Genomic DNA, 20,572 nt, shown 5'->3' on the forward strand with positions numbered 1-20,572 from the left:
TTAATACATGTAATTAGAACTTAGAGCTGCACCAGACACATGCATAGTAAACATTCCAGGAGTTAGCAGTCATTATTAGAAAAACTTCAGCACTTTATAAGGAAATATCACCTGTGTTATCTTACTGACTTTTCATTACATATTACTATGCAGGCTTTTTTAGCCCCGTTTTAAAGAGGAACAAACTGAGCTGCTGAAGATGGTACTGGGGCCTAACACTCAGCTGATTCAGATTGCCTGTAGGGCCAGGGTTCTAACAGGAATGTGCTAAAGGATCTCTTTAAATGCACCTGAACCCCATTTACTGAGACGCCCAGTCAATAGACCCGTTCTCAGACCCGGGAATCTGCATTTCAACCAGAAGCACTTGGTTCCCCAGACTGTACTTTGAGAAACATTGATTAGCATCTGTGTTCTTTCTATCTCCCCATGATGCTGCCTTTGAGAGTTAAAATAACACCATTAGCTCCTTATAAATTAACGAATATATTTGATCATTCAACAAATATGATGTGAACACCTCTCGTGAGTCCGACACTGTGCTGGGCGCTGGCATTCCCAGGAAGAGAAGGGCCCAGCCTGTGCCTCGGAGTTGACAGTTTTGTGGGGGAGGAAAATCACACAACAAATACCCCACATGCATCTCGGTTCTGAAGATGAAATTGGGCATCCGATCAGTCTGGGTTGGGGTGTGTAGTGGACATCTGTTCTTTTTGTCTGCTGATCATCATTCTCCCGTCTGGTGACAACATCTCAGTTCTAACATTTCCTCTGGAGATGTCACCCCTCCCCCACTCTCAGTCCATATGGTTAAGGTGGGGGCTATTCCATGCCTCCAAGGTGAGCATGTGACCAGGCCTGGCCAATCAGAGCGCAGCACCTTCCTGGCCTGGGCACCTGACCCAATTAGGGCCAATAAAAGTCGTACCCTGGGCTTAGGCCTTTACCTCTGGGGCTAGTGAACCGTTTGGATGGTAGTGTGAGGGTCCGTGTAGGCATGTTTGTTACCTTGTTAGGGAAGACTTTCCTGTACTGGGATTAGAGGTGGAGAGGCAGCGGAATTGAGAACTCGCCCCGAAGACCTCACTGGCCCTGCTGGGGGGGCGTGAAGCCCAGGCACACGTGGACTCCATAGCTATTTGCTCTAAATCGAGTCTCTGCTCCCACCCCAAAACTCCTGACGGATGCTGGCAGGAGAACGGAAGGTCTGAGATGCTTCTCTAGGAAGTGGTGCGCGAGTTGAGTCTTCAAAAGGCAGGCGGTGTTTGCTGTGGAGAAACAGAGGCAGAACTCTCCCAAGCGGCCCAAGTGAATGCCCAGAGCGTGAAGAGAAACGGTGAGTGGATGCAGCTTTGAGGGGGTTGGTGTGGCTGACTGGGTTAATGTCAGTAGGTGTGACTTGAAGCCTCCTGCTACTTCTGAGCAACCATGGGGCTCTGGGTTAGAGGCTTGCCTTCTCTAAGCCTCAGACTTCTCTGCAGAATGAGTACAAACAAATCGTCCGCCGCCTGGAGCTGTTAGGATTCAATGTAATGAGGCAAGTCCAACACCTGATGCATTGCAGGCATTCAGGTAAATGGCTGGGATTATCACCGGGAGGTGAGGCACCTGGAGGGGGCGTGAAGGACTGGTCGCATCCTGCATGGTCCAATGGAATGTCTACTGGAGCTAGAGATATCTTAGGGACAAGGTCAGTGCCCTGGTGCTCTGTCAGTATGTGTCCACCTACTGACCCTACCTGTTTGTGAGTGATGAGGAGATGTAGGTGAATACTGTAGGCTTCGGAGTGGCAGAGACCAGCTGATTTCAACACTCACCAGCTGTGTGACCTTGGGTTCTTCCTAACATTCTGAGACTCAGGTGCTTCATACTTTAAATCTTAACAGAGTTGTTAGAAGGATTTGAATTTGGTAATATGTGCAAAGTGTCTGGCCCAGAGTGTTTAGTACAATATGGCTATTTATTTTTACTAATTACTGCTATTACAATTATTGCCATTCAAATAAGTTTCAAATGCTTGGTAAGCAGAGCAAGTAGGACTCATCATCCTTTAGTAGCGTGATCGGCAAATTGCGGCTCGTGAGCCACATGTGGCTCTTTGGCCCCTTGAGTGTGGCTCTTCCACAAAATATAATACCATGACCTGGGCGAGTCTATTTTGAAGAAGTGGCGTTAGAAGAAGTTTGCATTTAAAAAATTTGGCTCTCAAAAGAAATGTCAATCGTTGTACTGTTGACATTTGGCTCTGTTTGCTGACCACTGCTTTAGTAAATAAAGCGTAAGTAGTATGAGGGCAGGGACTGTTTGGCTTTGTTCACGGTTGTGTGTCCAATGCTTAGCACATAGTAGGTACACTGAAATGAAGAAGAGAGATCAGCTTCTCCTCCCATGGGCAAAAGGTTACCCTGCTCCAGGCGTCTTCAAACTACGGCCCGCGGGCCACATGCGGCCCGCAGAGGAGTCTGATCCGGCCCGCCAGGTTTTTTGGGCAGTGAGCGCAGCCAAGGTGTTACAGTAGGAATTAGTAGTTCATATAGTCCGGCCCTCCAGCTCTCTGAGGGACCGTGATCTGGCCCCCACTTTAAAAAGTTTGAGGACCCCTGCCAGTCTTCTGGGTAGCCACGTGCACTCCCATCTGTAGCAATTCAGTCATAAAACAAGTGTGTTATTGAAGGCCCGCTTTGGGCCAGGTACTGAGGTGGGGATATAACTGAGCAAGACAGACTATGACCTTGTGGTTTTACATCTTAATGATGGGAGACAGGTGCTTCACAACCTGTTAAAAAAAAATGAAATTCAACCAAGTAAATGTGAAGATCTCTTTGGTATTATTAAGTGATTTGTGAATTGGGACACATCTCATCCAGCAACTAGAAGGGGGCAACTAGGGGTTGTACAAGATGGAAGACTTTTATAGAAAGAAGGGTGGGGCATGGAGCTATTAACCAAAGAAAGGATTATTTTTAGACCAAAACGATTTCTTTTGAGGGAGGAGACCCTTGAAGGTTTGTTTTTTGTCTCTTTCCCCTCCCTCACCCTACCCCTGCCCCATGCAGATCACTTCTTTCTGTGGAGATGATTAGGGAAATAGAGAGGGCCCATGTGACAGAGAGCGTTGACCAGAAAATTCCAGACTGGTTGATTAGCATGATATTTCTAGGAAAGGTTGATACAGCAGTTAGGTCAGGTATTAAATGTATGTTTGGTGTCACTGGCTAAAGCACATGTTTCGCCATTTGGGGGCTGTGGTTTTCTCTTTAATAAAGCCAAAAAACAGGAAATCATTTCAGATTATGGTAAACACAAGGAAGGAAATAAGAGAGTGGCCTTAGAGAACATATGTGGGGAAAGGCTGTTTGTACTAGGTGGTCAGTACTAGTGTTGGTGCAATTAAAGCAGGCGTCCTCAAACTTTTTAAAGTGGGGGCCAGATCACGGTCCCTCAGAGAGCTGGAGGGCTGGACTATATGAACTACTAATTCCTACTGTAACACCTTGGCTGCGCTCACTGCCCAAAAAACCTGGCGGGCCAGATCAGACTCCTCTGCGGGCCGCAGTTTGAAGACGCCTAATTATTAAAGCCTCTGTTGCACCAGGAACTAAGAAGTTACTGCACCTCAAATTGGCCCCTAGGATTAACCCACTTCAACTTAATCAAAAAGCCTCTCCTCCCCACAGCTCCAAATTACCCATTTGGTTGGCCCAGCTCAAATCTGCTTGGGACTCAGAAAAGGGAATTTCCAAGGCAGGCCCAGAACACAAAGGGTACCACCAGGCGGGGGCTACTGTAGGCCATTGACCCACATACCACTTTCCCACTGGTAATTGATCAAAGTGAAAAATTTTATAGAAAGAGATACTGCTGCCATGTTTTTAAAGCATGTGTTTCCCAGCCAAGTCTCCAGATGGAATCACCGAAGCAACACATCCTTGACTTAAATGTGACTGTTTAACAGTTATATTGGGTAGGCCATATTTTTCCACAAGGAAGTGCTTGCTTGTCTTAGGAACTTGAGACTCTTAACTTTTGGGTAAGAGCTTTCCAGGATACCACTCTTCTCTCCTTGCTTCCTGAAGTCACAGACGTCAGAGAGCTAGCGGTGGTGTCACAAGAGGGGAATAATAGAGTGAACTGTGGTGCGGCTCATAGAATGATCAGGTTTGTTGGAAGTCTTAGTGCCAATGACCGTCACTAATGAACAGTTCATAAGATTAGGTTGGCTCCGTTGTTTGTTTCTGCCTGACCATCATCCACTTCCTCGTTCTGGTTCTGAGCATTCTGATTTTGCTTTGGGGGAGCTGCCCTTCTCCACTGAGCACAGACACTGGACTTGTGAAGAAGGCCCCTCCACTGGCTGAGAGACAGACCTGGGGCGTAAGTTGGGGGGTACAAATGCTTTCTTTGGAGTTCGGCCCTTGAGCAGAGGGATAGGACTACACATAACAGATGCGCATTCATTCTAAGGAGACTATAGGTCATCCCGTTACTTATACACATTCTGAGCTACCCCAATCCCTGCCCTTCCACACCTGGTATTACCGTATTTTTCGGACCATAAGATGCACTTTTTCCCCCCCAGAAGTGGGGGGGAAAAGTCCCTGCGTCTTATGGTCCAAATATAGCCTACACATATACTTAAAAAAAAAGTTTTTTTACTTGCCTGGCTCTGTGTGGTCTCTGTGTGCTTGCCCGGCTCTAAAATGGTTCTAAATGCTGCTGTTTACTTTACAGGGTTGATTACATGTGTTTATGACTGTGATGTTGGGTTTTAATGCACATAAAATATTTTAGGACACTATTTGTTTCAGAATCTTTTTTTCTTCATTTCCCTTCTCTAAAAACTGGTGCGTCTTATGGTCCGGAGCGTCTTATGGTCCAAAAAATACGGTATATATAACCTTCTGTTTGTTCTGTTATCCCCCCCCCCCCCCCATAGCATTCCAGTGAGTTAATTTTCCACATAAATTGGACAGAGTTGTTTTCTCTGGCTTCCAACCAAAGATGTTGACTAGTACAGTAATCTTCCGTCACGTGACCTACCTTCTCCTTCCAGTCCTTAGAAACAACACCTGAAGATCAAGATTGGGTTTTCTTGCCCAACATTTTTATTGTCTACCAGGGCAATAAAACTATCTTGTACAGTCCCTTCTTTTAGTTCTGAGACTCTGTCAAGTTGACATGGAATACTTTGCTACATGAAAAAATTTTGGAGGAAGAAAACCATAATACCCTACTCATACCTCACAATTTGCATTTAGAATAAAAATGTCTTCAGGTTGAGTTAGGACTAAGGCAAGCAACTCAGACAAAAGGGAAGTTAAAAACGATGATGAGATTAGGGTTTTTGTTTGTTTTGCTTTGCTTTGCTTAGGAAGAGCTCTGGCTAGGGGTCGGGGAAGGACTGGGGATATGTTTGTGGAAGGTACAAACTTCTAGTTAGAAGATGAATAAGCTCGAGGGAGCTAATGCACAGTGTTGTCAATGTCGTTGACCAGACTGTATTTTATACTTGAAAGTTGCTTAAAAAAAAAAAAAGTTTATCTTAAATGTTCTCCCCACAAAAAAGAAATGGTAATTATGTGATATGATGAAGGTATCAGCTAATGCTACCATGGTAACCATATTGCAATATATGTTATCAAATCAACAGGTGCTGTACTTTAAACTTAAACAATATATAAATTCTATTTTAATAAAGCTGCAAAAAATACCCCCCCCAAAAAAAAAAAATGTTTTCAGGATATACTGTGGTTATTTTTCCCAGCACTTCCTGGGAATAACTTAAGTGTAGTCTACTAAAAAGGACGACACACATCTCAACATAGATTTTCGGAAGAGAATTGGCTGAGGTCAAGCAGGGAGATGGGAAGGAGGCTGGTGTTAATTCTGGGGGGTCTCAGCCTAGAAGTCTGTGCTTTGTTTATTGACTAACACAGATGCTAAAATCTGGTGCACATTTGGAGTAAGAAGCAATATTTATCTATTATTAGTCCCCTTTCAAAATGAATGATTATAAGTTATCCACAAACCTATATATTCAAACAAGATAGTCAATATAAATAGAAAAACAATAGGAGAAAATAATGTTGGCTACAAGGATTGCTGAGAGGGAGGACTGGCTTGGACAGACAGGGAGTTTCCTGGTAGCTAAACCAAAAAGGGAAAGACAATGGGTTATGTTATACTGATACTCTTCGAAAGACACCAGAAAACAAGTAAAGTAGCTTCCTTGACCAGATTTTCTTATGGATTTCCTTTGGAGGTTACCTCTTCAATCTTGAATATTAAGAAGTATGTACTCATCAGCTTGCATATTGATCACGTTCTTATAAGTCAGCACGTTGGAGGTGCCGACCAACATCAGTCATGGCACAAAGGTTCTTGTAGAAAGAAATGGAGCAGCACAGGCCCCAACTATTGTGACACATTCATGAAAACACAAGGCTTTTACTGAAATTGCCTCCTGGATGGAATGTTCTCATGCATTATACATCTGCAGTAAAATTTGCAGTTTTCCTCTGGGGATGAAGGCGGAGTGGAGTTGGATGTCTTGAGTGAGCCAGAGTAAACGTGGGATATACACTGTAGGTCTAAGATTAATTTGAGCACGATGTACAGGGTCTCCGTGGTTTTCTTTCCAATCTATAAAATTGGCAAAACCATTGACTATCTACTGCAAAGGAATATTGTGATAGAAAAAGGATGTCCTGGTGTTTGCAATTGCATCCTCGAGGGTGCTTCAGAGAACTCACAAGTGGCTGCTCACAGCTTATAGTGCTCATCACATCACTTCTGGTTAAATCATGGGAAATCAGTAGCTTTAAGTCAGTGTTATACATTCCATCTTCTGGGAAAAGAAATGCCAGTGTCGGCTCTCAAGAGAAAGGTTTTAATTTCCCCATGAGTTGTTTTGTGTTGTTTTGTTTTGTGTTGTTTTTTTTTTGGGGGGGGAGTAAGGTGGGGGTTTTTGTTTTGTTTTATTTTTATATGACAACTGATTTGATCTCAGTTTTACCTTTCCCAATTCCTGTTTCCTTTACTCGGCCCATGGATTCCTTCTGCCTCCACCTAATCCTTCTCGTGCCTGCCTCCTTCTCATCCTCAGAGTATAATTCACTTTGGAAAGTTATTTCTTGGAAAAGAAGTTACATTATCCAGACTAACTAGCCACACGCAGATGGGTTTGGCCTACAAACCCTATCCTTGGAAAGGGCCTTGACCCCCACTCCTTATTCTAAATGTCCTTCCTCTGTCCTCCCTCTCACTCCACATTCCCTCCCTTCTTTTCCTTGCTAGTACTTTTCACGAGTCACTGTTCACTTGTTCCTGCCTTGTTTGTTCCACAAGTACACCTGCAGTATCAGAGTGTGGAGGCATGTTGTCACCAGTGTGTGTCCAATGCCCACCTCCATGCCTGGCACGTAGTAGGTGGTCATCTAGATATGAAGTTATGTACCTTTTCCTTAAAACAAAACAAAACAAACAAAAAAACATGTTGGGCCCTGGGCCGTATGGCTCGGTTGGTTGGAGCACTGTCCCATATACCGAAGGATCTCGGGTTTGACTCCCAGTCAGGGTACATGCCCAGGTTGCAGGTTTGATCCCCCAGTCAGGGTACATACAGAAGGTAACTGATCGATGTTTCTCTCTCCCTCTCCCTACTCTCTCTCTAAAAAACAAACACAAATCAAATGTTGAAAATTATACCTAGATTTCAAAGTGTAACTGTCTATAGTTCTGGGCTCTCACTCAAATTGGGGAACAGAAACTCAAACCCACAGAATGTATATTCTGTCATGAGGACAAGTGTGTGGCATTTACTGTGCAAAGGGAAATTTTATGAACACTTTTTAATTCTCTCAAACCTGCAAGGCACGTGTCATTTCATTTGGAGAAAAAGACTCCTAAAGGCTCTAGCTATTGCTGGCTGAGCAGGCATTTGAGGCTGGATCTCACTTCCCAGAATGTCCTCTCCCCTTTGGGACATGGCTAAACCAGGCACCCTCAAAGCTCATGTCAACACTATCTCCTTCCTCCAAAATTCCAGGTGAGTTCTCTTCCCTGCAACCTCTTACAGCTTTAAATATATGTATATATGTATATATCAATATATAATAGTTATATATATAATATATAATATATAATATATAATATATAATATATAATATATAATATATAATATATAATATATAATATATAATATATAATATATAATATATAATATATAATATATATTTGGCCCTGGCCTATGTGGCTCAGATATATATATATATATATATATATATATATATATATATATATATATAGTTATTTATTCCCATGAAGAGGGAGAGAGAGAGATAAACATCAATGATGAGAGAGAATCATTGATTTGCTGCCTCCTGCACGCCCCTGGGCATGCAGGGGTTTTGAGCCTGAAACCTGGGCATGTGTCCTGACTGAATGGAACTGTGAACTCCTGGTTCATAGGTCAGTTGATGCTTAACCACTGAGCCACGCAGGCCGGGCGCTTCTCACTGCTTTTTCTCTCTCCTATGATGTCTGGCATTTTTCTATCATGGGTCACCAGTTTCTTATTCACATCCCTTTACCAGGTGACTTCCAGCCTGGTCTGGTTCCAGCCTATGGCATGGTGCAATCCCATTGCTCACTCACCCCCTCCTGCTTTGGGGACCAGCTGGGCCAGTTTCTTTCTGTCCTTGCAACAGGCCACATCCTTTCCTCTCTTGTGCCCTTGATCATGCACTTCCCTCTGCCTGGTGCACTCTTTCCCCTGGGGTTATATTTCGCACGCTTCTTTGTTTTCTTTAAGCCCAACCTACAGTATTGCCTCCTTAGCGAAGTCTCCTTAATGCCAGGACTCGGAGAGACATAAGCTCCTGGGTCCTTGATTTACAATAGTTTTCAGCATCGTCCCAACTAGAATTACTTTTGTGAGTATGTTTATTTGCTTTTCTTTCTTTCCCACTTAGACATAAGCTCCATGAGGCAGGGACCATGTCTGTCATGTCCCTTAGTCTGTCCTCAGCACCCAAGTGTATGGCTTCACCCACACCACAGCAGGTACTCAACACATATTTGTTGAAAAACACTGGATTGTGTCACTCTTCTCCTCAAAACCCTCCAACGCTTTACCATCTACTACTGAGAGTAAAAGCCTTACTGTAACTTACAAGGCCTCTCCCCACTCCCTTGAATTGGCAGCTCTGAACTCGTCTACCTTCTTCCCCTCACTCACTACTCCAGGCCTTCTTGATGTGTCCCACACATGCCACGCAAGTCCCTGCCTCAGGACCTTGGCATTTACTATACCTCCTCTGGAACCATTTCTCCATTATCCCTTTCTTCTTCAGATCTTGTACTCTAAGGGAGGCCTTCCCCTACCAATCTGTTCGAAATGTGGAGCTTCCCCTTACACACACACACACACACACACACACACACACTCATACATACTCATACTCATGCACTCACTCCCACCTTTTCCTTCCCCCCACTCTCTGCTTTATTCATTATCTCTCTTCCCCTATTAGAATGTAAGCTCTACTAGGCAGGTGTATTTATATGTTTCCTCACTGCTGCGTTCCTCTGATGCCAGAACAGCGCCTAGCACACAGTAGGTGTTCAGTAAATATGGCAGGGTGGCGATCTTTCCCTTGCTGGCTTGTCCCATTGTTCTTCATTGCCCTCAGGGCCAGCAAGCTTCCACTGAATACCGCTTCAGAGAATGGAGGCATCTGTTACTAGGTGCTAAACATGGTCCCTGCAAAGAGTAAACCAGACAGATTTGAAGAAACTGCAAATCTCCAGCAAACATCTGCAAGACCTTCAGAAAAATAATCCTGGAATAACACTACAAGGCTTCCTGCTCTCATTGTTGAGCATAGCTAATAATCATTCATGGAAGAAAGTGATGTCTTTCCTTGCATCTGTTTTTCCCTCTCACTCCTGACATCTCTCATAGTTTCCCCTCTGCAGCCCTGGCTGCTTTTCACTGTAGACCCTCTCAGGGTGAGGCGTGGCTTCTAAAGGTGAGGCAGCTGAGCAATCCTGGGGGCACGTAACTGTGGTTTAGCTACACAATTAAGAGAGACAGAAGGAGTTGGAGAGGTTGGAAGCATAAAACGTTTCCACCTCATTCATCCACAGCTAAGGGCTGCCGTACAAGGCTGACCTTACTGAGCTTGGCTTTTTAGCAGCTGCAGGTCACAGTGTGGGGAGGTGCGCCTTCCTGCCGCCTGGGCCCTGTGAGCCACCATATCGGAGCTGAGTTTCCTGTTTTTGTTTAAGGAGCAGCTCCTCCTTTTCGTGTAGAATCCTTTTCCCTTTGGCCTGGATAGCAGGACACCATGGCCACCCTGAGTTCTCCGTCCGGTAGGCAGGCAGGCAGTCTGTCTGTTCTGCTGGAGAGGTTCTTCCGGATGCAGCTGACCAACCTCCCCTTCGCCTGCCAGCCCTCTCACCCTCTATGCACAGGCTCCCTGGGCACAGGGAGAGGAGGCCTCCCGGAAGCTCACTGAGCAGAGAGCAGAGGAGGGTGGATACAGGATGCTCTCCTGGTTCCCATGCATTAGCGGTTTGGTCTGCTCACTTTTATTTGACCTCTCTGTGCTTCACCCCCCCCCCCCCCCCCACTGTTCTTCTGAGATACTTGAGGAAGATACAATGTCTTGTTTCCACTTTTTAGATAATTTAGGCAAAAATATTTGCAGAATCTGTATTTCTCTAATCACCCTGATTTTAAAAACACACACAATCACACAATTATATGTCATTGCAATATAAAATGAGGGAGGCCTAATTAGAGCCTTTCTTTAGCTTATTTTATAAAATATGAAAAGCCACAACATTTTTTTAAGGACTAAACAGCCATGAGTTTCTATAAAAACTCACCTTTTGTTAGTCACAGGTGCCCTTGAAGCCAAATCCTTTGTAAATCCTGTCCCCGAATTTGCTTCTGTGCTGCAGTACTTAGCATGGATCGATTTTCAGAAGTCGTAGGAGAGAAAATAAATTCTGTCTCCAAATGATGTTTATAATCTCAAATCTAAATTAAAACATGTCGATTCCACAGCAATAGTCACTATGGAAATAGAAACATATAGGCCTGGATTCTAAATCAAGAGAGTGTTTAGCTGGGTGGTATATATTTTCCATCATGTTTTTGAAAAATCTGTTACAGTGTATGCATTTTCAAAGGCTTGGATTCGATAAGCTTCTAAGAAGTAGTACATGTGTGGGTCAGATTAGAATTAAATGTACTTTGTGTATTTTTCAAATGTAGCTTATAATTTTGGGCCCCTTTATTAATGAAAATCCTGTTAAATTTTTTAAAGTTATTTTATGAGATTAAAATAAATAAATAAAAAATGTATAGGAAATAAACCCATAGAAACGTCTGTAGTAGGCAGATATGCCTGCACATTATCTCCATTCAAATTCTTCTAAAATTCAAACGTTTTATTAAAAACTCTTAACAAGTAGAGAATAGATTTTAAAGAGTTTAATTAGGATTGCCACTCACATCTCCATTTACACCTAATTATCAAGCTTTATTTAGTTTTAGAACCTGTTTAAAAATATATTTGCTGGTTTAGGAAATGGTGAGTTTAAAAAAAAAAGAAAAGGTAATAATAGAAATAATTCATCCTAAAGATAAATCATGCAAAAAAAGTCTCTAAGTTTATTTAGAACTTTTAGAAGTTAAAAAGGCTTTTCCGTCTGTTCAGATAAATGAACAATTTACCTTCATCCTTTTAAGTTTTGTCTAGCAAGTAATCAACAAATATTCTTTCAGACAGTAATTGTATGCCTACTGTGTGCTAGGCGATATTCTAAAATCAAATGTCACTTCTCAAATAATACGAAGCAAACATGTGCTGTGATTTTTGCTTTAAATATCATAAGCCAAGCAAGTAACTTCTTTACATAAAATACATAATTAGCCTAAACTGGTTTGGCTCAGTGGATAGAGCACATGTGTCAAACACAAGGCCCGCGGGCCAAATCCGTCCCACCAGGCCTTGCAATGTGGCCCGAACCGCGCTGTCATCACTGCACTCCGCTGCGTTTCCATCACAATGACAGTTTATGACTGTTCAGTAAACCATTCGGCCCGAGATTTAGGCTGGATTTTAGATTTTGGCCCCTTCTCTGATTGAGTTCGACACCCCTAGGACTGAAAGGTCCCAGGCTTGATTTTGGTCAAGGGCATGTACATTGGTTGCGGGTACATCCCCGGTAGGGGGTGTCGATGTTTCTAGCTCTCTATCCCTCTCACTTCCTCTCTGTAAAAAATCAATAAAAATATATTTAAAAACATAAAATGCATAATCATTCGCATTTTAGGGACTCGGGATGTTTAGAATCAAAACAATTACTCTCACGTCACCCTCTGGAACTTAATGGAAACCAAGTCTACCTTCCTTTCCTTGCTCCAGGCATGCCTTTCTAAAAAGTTAAAAACGACAGGTGTCCTTATGCACCCCGGGGTGAAGGCAGAGTGACACATCCATTCTATCAGTTCCTTGCCTCGCAATCTCCTCAGTTGCACAGGGAGGGCACCCAGCCTCCATTTCCCCCACTATGCCCTCCTTTCCCCCTCTTTCCCAGGTCTTGCATTAGATCAGCATCTCTCGCTATTCAGCTTCACCCCATTTGCTAGAGAGACCCTAAACTTCTCAGACTTGCATCGTTAGGGTTTTTCCTTGATCCCATACCAACTCATACACTTCAATTTTGTTTTGGGGCTGTTTTGGGGTCACACAGATCCACTTTTGGTTGATGTTCACAAATTGTTTAACAAATAATGGATGTGAAGTTTCCCCTGAAATTCTGAAAAGCTACTGTATCATTTAGAACTCCTATTTGCTACTGTGTTTCCTCGAAAATAAGACATCCTCTGAAATTAAGACCTACTTACAGGTTTCCTTCTGAGTGAAATATAAGGCATTCCCCCCCCCCCCCCGAAAATAAGGCCTCCCGCCTAGGCTAAACATGAGAGATTTGGTCCACTGATTCTGAAAGAAATGGAGTCACAAGAAATTCACCAGGAAATTCAGGAATTGGATTGTTATGATGATGTTCCAGGAGATGATGACATGATTGTAAATTCTTGATACTGTAGGATTCACAGTTTGTCTGGTTTGTGTTGACAACTACCGTACCGTATACAGGTAATAAATTTCCTTTATTTTCATTTAACAATAAATGTGTACCGTATTCTTCTTCATGGAAAAATAAGACATCCCCCGAAAATAAGACCTAACGCATCTTTGGGAACAAAAATTAATATAAGACACTGTCTTATTTTCGGGAAACAGGGTAGTAGCATGGCTTAATGATGAGGAAATGGCTCACTTTCCCCCTAATAAACTCACAGCGAGGAGCCAGCTCTGTGTCTGTGTGGCTTGGATGGGCTCTCCTCCAGGCTGGCAGAGGTGCTGCAGCCTTGCGTGCAGTTCTGACAGTGTCCAAAGGTACCATCATTTGGCCTTGAGAGCAGGAGAAACTTTCCCAGAAACCCTCCTGGCTGACTTGCTCTGCTATCTCATTGGCCAGAATTTTATCACATGTTCAACCTAAACCAATCAACATCAAGGAGAAGGGGATTAGCAGGGCTGCTTTACATCAAAGGAGCATATCCCTTGGTACCACCAGTTAGGGTGGGGCAACTTCCCTGAAGCAGGAAAGGCTTGGAGAAAGGTGAGATCTGAATAAAATCAAGATGCAGTTAGGAAGGCTGTGGAGGAAGCAGCAATATGGATGCTAAGACAGTAGTGTCGGGTATATATGATTTTGGGGGGAAAAGGCAAGGAAGGTATTCACAAAGTCAGTGGCATTTTAGAACTAAATTAGGACACTTTTCCCCAGGCTAGCAAAAGGTAGAAAGTGATATTTCTCTTTTGGATCATAGGGTGTTTTTTGTTGTTGTTTGTTTGTTTGTTGTTTTTAAATCCACATCTCAGACCAAGAAAAACACTGGGTATAGATAAATGTATTTAATGTTGGAAATTCTCACTTAGTACAAAAAAATAGAATTTGTCTCTGTTAAAAATGTAGCAGCTTAGTTAACTTGCTTTCTAAATTAGCAGTTGTAAGAAACAACAGAAATAAAGCACTTAAACCTCTGTGTCCAAAGTTCAAAATATTATCAGTGGAGAGAATTAATTAGCTGAAGTCGTCTGAATACTCTGTAATTTGTTTTCCTCTAAATGTGATTTGACATTTATATTAAACCCAGATTTTGGAAAAAAAAATGTTTTTGATGTTACTTGGCATATCTCTGTACTACGCTATGTGTTGCTGTAGGACTTACAGGATCAGCATGGAGATGTCACTGGGGAGACACGCAGCCTTGCACGGTGATAGACTTTCTCAGGCATCCCAAAGTAGCAGCAGCTATTTACATTGAACTTGAACAGGCAACTATGGAAATGTCAAGAAGCATTACATTTTGAGAGTTTGGAAACATTGAGAATTGGGCTTTTCATTATTAATTTGCATTCAAGTGACCGAAAAGTGTCTTGTGGGTTAGAATGACTCCATATGGCAGAGCAGAGACCAAGGTAGCTAGCAGTCTCGCGCATCTCAAAATCAACTTTGAGGGTCATTACCTATATTCTTTTTCCCCTCTATGATTTAGTTAAAATATATCAAAGAGCATTTTATGTGGTAAGAGTACAAGTAGATTAATTTTATTTGGACTTAATTTTTTATTATGAAAAATTTCAAGCGTATACAAGGGTAGAAAGAATACTATACTGAACCCACATGTACCCATCACTCAGATTCAACAACTATCAAGATTTGTGTCATACCAGCTTCTTTCTTCTTTTTCTTTTTTTCTGATATATTTTAAAGCAGATCTCAGACATTACTTCATTTCACTGCCATATATTTCAAGAAATATTTTTAAGTATAGATGCTTTCTTACATAACCATAATCAGTCATTATCATTCCTAATAACAATAATTATTTGATATCCTATAATATCGAGTCACCAAAATATCGCAATGTTTCAATTTCCCCCAATGAACTAATTTTAAAAATAAATCTTAATACAGTTGCTTTATTTAAAACATAAGGCTTTTGTTTATGTGACTATATAATGTTTGTGGAAAATTACAATGTGAAATAGGTTTCTTAATGTAGGTTCTTGTCAAAAAAACATTCTGGAAAGCCACTGCTAAAGGCACTGAAAAGCTTTTGTGAGGACTCGGGAGCAAATTTTCTTCTTCTTGTAGATGAGCAGTTTCTATAGATGCACACAACAGCAACAAGGGGTTAATATACAAAATACATAAAGAACTCATACAATTCAACACCAAAACACAAACAATCTAGTTAAAAAGTGGGCAGAGCACCTGAACAAACACCCCTCCCATGAAGATTTACAAACAGCCAATAGATAATATGAAAAGGTGCTCAATTTGAGTAGGAGAGAAATAGAAATCAAAACTACAATGAGATATCACCTCACCCTTATTAAAATGGCTATTACCAACAAGACAAGCAAGCAATAACAAGTGTTGGAGAGGTTACTGAGAAAAGGAAACCTTCATTCACTGCTGGTGGGAATGTAAAGTGTACAGCCTCTCTGGAAAACACTACGGCAGCTCCTCAAAAAGTTAAGGATAGAGTTAGCATATGGCCCAGCAATCCACCTTCTGGGCACCTACCCCAAAATCTCAAAAACATTTATTCGCAAAGATATATGCACCCCTACGTTCATGGCCACATTATTTACAGTGGCCAGGGCAGGGGGACAATCAAAGTGTCCTTTGATAGGGGAGTGAATAAAGATGTGGTACACATATACAGTGGATTACTACTCAGGCATAAGAAAATATGAGGTATTGCCATTTGTGACAACATGTGGACAGACCTTGAGAATATTACACTAAGTGAAATGTCAGAAAAAGCTAAGACCATCTGATTTCATTCAGATGTGGAATATAAAACTAAAACTCAGGCATGGACAATATTGTATTTACCAGAGGGAAGGGGGGTGTGGAATAGTAAAGGAAAAAGGAGACCAAATACATTGTGATGGAAAATGGTTTGACTTTGGGTGGTGGGCACACAATACAATATCCAGATCATGTGTCATAGAAATGTATACTTGAAGCCTATATGATCCTATGAACCCCAGTACATTTAATTTTTTAAAATCACCCTGCAAAGTAGCTTCAACTGTTTGCATTCAGTATATGAGAGGACATTTCTCCCATCTTTACTGACACTTAATGACATCACAGTTGGTTGTTTTTCCAATTTGATGGGTTAGAAATGGCACCTTGGTGTCATTCATATTCCCCTGATCACGTGGAGATCTAGTGTCGATCTAGTGTTGTTTCTTAGCTTGGCCGGTTGTAGTAAACTTTCTGCAAAGCTCTTGCCCCTGGCTGCCCTCTCTGCCTGCTTCTTGTCTGGGCCTCGGTTCACTGTTGTGACTTCCCTGCTCTCATTGTTTCTGGCTCTCTGCTGGTTTCTCCTCTTGTTTTGAGCAGGCCTATTTAGGTTTAACTTCTCTTTTAGTTTATTCAAAATACTAGCATATTTGCCCAGTGCACTGTGATAGGTGTCGATGGTATGGTGGTGGTGACAAGACAGAGTTTCTACCATCATGGAGTTTTCATCTCCATGGGGAAATGGACAGCATGTTAATAAGTGGTACTTAGTACAGTGTCATGTACTGCAAAGGTAATACAGATGTGATGATAGAGGTCCTGGGGCAAAAGGGAGGAAGTGTCTTATTTTAGCCAAGGGGGTCATGGAAGGCCTCTACTGAGAGGTGAGATTTAAGCAGAGACCTGACTGAAGGGAAGGAAAGAATAGTCTTCTGAGGAGATGGATTGGCGAGTACAAAAGCACTGAGCAAAAGTGAGAAATAGGAAGCAAGCTGGTGTGTCCGGAGCTCAGTGGTGTAGGAAATGAAGTTGAAAAGGGAGACCAGGATCCAGATCATGAAGGCCTTTGAAGGCCATGATGAAGGTTCCTGATTTTATCCAAGGGTAATGGGAAGCTTTGAGGTTCCTGGGCAGTAAAGTGTCATTTACTGGTAGATGATTCTAGGTGCTCTGTAGTGAAAAGAAGGTCAGTGTGGAAGTATGGAGAACAGTCACATGCGTATGGCAGTAGACTAGACAAGGATCTTCAGCATCATGGTGATCAGGGTGGTGAGGGATAGTGCAATATGGGACATAATTCTGAAGGTGGAACCAGCATGACTCGCTGATGGGTTATATGTATGGTGGAAGGGGGGGAAAAGATTTGGGGGTGAGTCCAAGATTTTGACCTGAGCTACTGGAAGGATAGTGATTGCACTTACAAAGATGGAGAACATTGTGGGTGCGGATAGGTTTGAGGGGAGAAATATAGAGCTCTGTATTGGACATGTTAAATTTTGAGATGCTTATTAGATATCCAAGTATTGAGTGGGTATTAAGCTCAAGGGAAAAATTAGAATTGAGAATATATATCTAGGGGTGCCTTCTTAGAGGATTATATTTAACACCATGCACCAGATGATTATTACTGAGGGAACAGCTAGAGAGGAAATAAGGTCAAAGTCTGAGCCAGTGGCCACTCCATTATATAGGAGTCGGGGACAAGGTAGAGGAGCCAGTAGAAGGAGGTGTCAGGACTCTGGAAACCACGGGCAAAAGCATTTCAAGAATGAGGGAGGGACTAATTGTGTCGAATGCTGCCAACAGGTTGAGAAAGGTGCATGCTTAGGACAAACTTTGGACTTAGAAAGATGACATTGGTGACCTCAAGTTGAGCAGTCTCAATAGAGAGTTGGGGAGAAAATTGGAGGTGAGGAGGTGGAGATTCCCCTCATTTGTAAGAGTTGGGTGCAGTGAGACCTGTCGGTATAGCTTTTCTGCAATCTTGAAATTGGAAGTCGCTTAGCTAATTTTTATTCCTCTACTCAGAACTATTTAAAATGAAGTTTCCTTTTCTCTCTCCCAGATTCCTTATCTCCCCATGCTCATTACCCCTATTTCCTTGGCGGTGTTAGAAGTTTTACCTTGGTCTTTTTATAACACTCAACTTTACTTCTACATACATCTGAATCCCCATAGACAGAGGCTCTGGGGCAGCCACGTTGTTTACCTCTATCCATAATGTCTAGTCCATTCAGTGTTTCACTAATATTTATTGAATTGAACTTCACTTCTGATCCAATTTGAAAAGAAAGAGGTTAAAGGAAGTTTTGTTCTAATTAGAGGAGAGTCTGAATTTGATGATCATGTTGGGAATAAAGAAAAGACATGCCATTAGATGAGCAAGCAACTGCAGAATTGATACCATTTCTCATGGCATTGGTGTTGCCAATAACAGCAGAGCAGAGCACTGCAAGAGCCTGGTGTATCTGCTAAAAACCAAAGTGAATTGTGAGTGAAGGTTAATACAGAGGTTTTTGCTCACAGCCTTTTCCTAGTGAGTGACAGTGCTGTCAATTCCAGTTTGGACTCAGCCTATGAAGTTTATGAAGTTAAAATACATGCTTCTTGAAAGTAGTGTTTCCTTTCAACCTAATTTTAACTGGTAATTGCTTCTCTGCGGTTTCTCCGGAGAACCTGTTGGTGTGGCAGGGGGAATAGGGAAGAAGTAGAAGCAGAAAATGCTGAGTCTTTAGGTACAAGAGCGGAGTCCCTGGTGTCACTAATGTCACACTGCTTCCATTTCACCATCTGTAATTGGATGATTGATAATATTGGTAATGACCTTTTTCTATAAAGATGCTTTATTACCAGTATTAATAATGCCTCCAATGATTATCAAGGTCCTCTGAGGAAAATCAAACCCTTTCTCTCAGCATCCAGCTTCTCTTTATCTTGTACTGAGAAAACCAGAGCCAAATTACTTTATCTGGCTTGCGGCCTCATACTGTTTCATCCTTAATAAGTGTTCTTACCAAATGTGCTTTAATTAAGAGTCTGGTCAAAATGCAAGTCCTAGTTTTAATATTCATCCAAAAATATTTATTGAGCATCCAATATCTCCTAGGCATTGGAGTTGAACTTTGGGTTCTAAAAATAAACACACATTTAACTACAACTCTGAGCCCTGGCCAGTGTGGCTAAGTTAGTTGAGCAATGCCCCACGCCCCAAAAGATTGCTGGTTCAATTTTTGGTCAGGCCACCTGCCAAGGTTAAGGGCTCGATTCCCTGTGGGGTGCATGAAGGAGATAGCCAATTGATCTCTCACTTTGATGTTTGCGCTCTCTTTTCCTCTCTCTCAAATAAATAAAAACATATGTAAAAAAAAAAAAAATAAAGTGTCATCAATGGATACATTTAAAAATAAATACAACTTTGAAGTCAAAACAATTCTAAACTTTCACTTACCTTCTGAAGTATTATGTTGGAAGTAACGTATGGAAATATTAACTACCCAATCTTAAGTTTCCCCTCCAAATTCAGAAATTATAGTCTTCTTTGCTAAATATTAGAGTAGATTTTTTTAATGTTTGTAAAGTTGTTGATTCAGGGAATTATAAAGGCTCTTAGGATTGGTTTTGTAGTTTAATTGGTTTTCTAGGTTGTTCAATTAAATATAATGAAGGTCCATATGTAATTTTGAATTTTTAATAGCTTCTTCAGAAAAAATAAACAGAAACAAGTTAACTTAATGTTAATATATTTAATCTAATATGTTGAAAATATTACAATATGTGAACAATGCAAAATTATTAATAAACTATTATTTTTGTCATACTGTCTTTAAAATCCAATGTGTAATTTACACTTGTAGCATATTTCCATTTGAATGCTAAATTTTCATTGGATATCTCTTTAGATTTTGTAACAGAGTTGAAAGAATTGTTTCAAACATACTTAAAAAATTTTTTTTAATCTTTCATCCTCCTCCTTACATTTTTTAATCCTCACCTGAGAATATGCTTCTTTGTTGTTGATTATTAGAGGAGAAGGGAAAGAAAGAGCGGGGGGAGATCGATGCAGGAGAGATGTCAGTCAGCCTCCTCCCACTACATGTCCCAACCAGGGATCAAACTCGCAACCCAGGCATGTGCCCTGACTGGGAATCTGACCCTTGACCACTGCACAGGACAACACTCCACTCAGCCAGGCTACACTGGCCAGGGCTAAATCTTTTTCAATAATTGAAATTAAATTCAAGCTAAGTTTCTTAGTTCCACTAGCTTCATTCAAGTGCTCAGCAGCCACGTGTGGTTAGTGGCTGCCATATTGGACAGGACGGATACAGAACATTTCTACCATTGCAGAAAGTTCTGTTGTATAACACAGGTTTAATTCAACTCACTGATTAAACTGAGTGTCAATCAGTAGCAGACCTGGGACTAGAACACATGTGTCAAACACAAGGCCCGCGGGCCAAATCCGTCCCGCCAGGCCTTGCAATGTGGCCCGCACCGCGCTGTCATCACTGCACTCCGCTGCGTTTCCATCACAATGACAGTTTATGACTGTTCAGTAAACCATTCGGCCTGTGATTTAGGCTGGATTTTAGATTTTGGCCCCTTCTCTGATTGAGTTCGACACCCCTAGACTAGAACCTTGTTTGTAAGGACTTTTGTA

The sequence above is a fragment of the Pipistrellus kuhlii genome, unplaced genomic scaffold (genome assembly GCF_014108245.1).
Source record: "Pipistrellus kuhlii isolate mPipKuh1 unplaced genomic scaffold, mPipKuh1.p scaffold_m20_p_11, whole genome shotgun sequence".
NCBI classification, from domain to species: domain Eukaryota; kingdom Metazoa; phylum Chordata; class Mammalia; order Chiroptera; family Vespertilionidae; genus Pipistrellus; species Pipistrellus kuhlii.